The following is a 1,769-nucleotide window of genomic DNA, read 5'->3' as shown; positions in this document are numbered from 1 at the left end:
TTTACAAGTGAGCCTTTGGGCTAGATTTTGAGTAATTATCTCATTTAAAGAAAGATGTGTTTAAAACACTTATGAGTCAAAAGCATTTTTGGAGTAGTATCGAGCACTGATTTAGGGATGCGAGTTCATATTAAACTCAACTCTCCATAAGAACCATGTAGCCAACATGGGAGTTAACGGGTCATACTTTTTAGATGAACCCGTAAGATTAAGCTAGTGGATCCACTTAGTAAAGTTAGCTTCCTATATCAAGAACAGGTATAGGATGGTCCTCAGGCAACGTGAGGTGAAACGTTGTATCATTAGCTTCCTATATCACGGCAAGGTATAGGATGGTCCTCGAGCAACGTGAGGTAAAATGTTGTATCACCACTCATATTCATAGTGGTGGTTTGTCGGTTAGAGAAGCTCCCATAGTAGAAAGAGCATGGTTCCTCGAGGGTTCTGCTTAGTATGGATGAGGGTATGGGACTCCATTCATACATTGCACAAGTAGACCTTGAGAGGAAACATGGTATTTTCATGATATTATAAATATGATTTTTACGTCACGTTTTAAGAGTTTTACAAGCTTTATATATTGCATGTGTCTTATTGCTTTATATATTGAGTTCAGTTATTCATGAGTTGAACAGAGCCAATGTAAGTGTTCTCTTGTACTCTTTTCAAGCTTACGTTGTGGTTTAGCTCTCCAGCTCGCATACTCGTACATTCAATGTACTGATGCCAGTTGGCCTGCATCTTATGACGATGTAGACACAGGTACCCAGTTCAGTATCCTGCACGTCGTTGATCCAGCTAAGCACTCTAGAGTCAGTGGTGAGCCTCCTTGCTTTCCGGAGGACTTGGTTATTTCGTGTTTCTAGTTTCTAGTTTCTATTTTGTTAGGATGTTGCGGGGTCTGTCCCAACATCTATCTCAGTATGTAGAGGCTTCATAGACAGCCAGTCAGTTAGTATTGAGTCTCTCATCTATGTAAATATTTTATTTTGAGACTCGAACTGCCTTTTGGCATGTTATGCATCAGTTGGTTGTTTTATAACCTTTCATTGCATTGAGTTGTACTGTTGAGTTAAGTTTCCACTGAGTTAAGAAAGCCAGGCCAAGGGTTCGCCTGGGGCCAGCAGTGGTCTCCGGGTGCCGGTCCCACACAGGGTGTAGGCTCGGGGCGTGACAGAAGTCAATGGGGGTTCAATAAGGCTCATTGTTTACGTTGGTAACTACCATTGCAATTTCGAGGGGTGCTTGCCTAAACCCGACAGTGCGGGCCTGCATTGGTGCGGCCCTACCAATAAAAAGGAGGGAAAAAGACCTTGTTCATTTATTTTAAATAACTTTGTTAACTATTCAAGCAATGAACTCTTTTTGTATATTTCATTGTTTCTTCAATTGGATTTGTTTTATATATTGGTTCGAGACATGAAAATAGCCTGTTGGAAAATGCAGGACAAGATTTGGAGTTCGGAACCTAAATAAACCACAAAAAGATAAAAGTGATCAAAATAATCCACTATTCTAGTAAGTAACTAAAATAGGCTTAGTGGAAGAAAAAATTATGTTTTATGCAATATTCCGAACGTTTTCCGTTAGTCTCATAACATATATATTTTAATATATAGCAGAACTATTTTTTACACCTTGTAAAACGAAATTATTTCTTACACTTTGTAAAGTGAAAGTTTTTCTTACACTTTATAAAGTGGAAGAAAATCTTACACTTTAAGAAAAGTTACTTTACCTTTTCACTTTCTTCTTCTCCCCTTTCACTT

Source organism: Solanum stenotomum, unplaced genomic scaffold, assembly GCF_019186545.1.
Source record: "Solanum stenotomum isolate F172 unplaced genomic scaffold, ASM1918654v1 scaffold22792, whole genome shotgun sequence".
In the NCBI taxonomy this organism is placed as follows: Eukaryota; Viridiplantae; Streptophyta; class Magnoliopsida; order Solanales; family Solanaceae; genus Solanum; species Solanum stenotomum.
Note: the sequence above shows the minus strand (reverse complement) of the source record.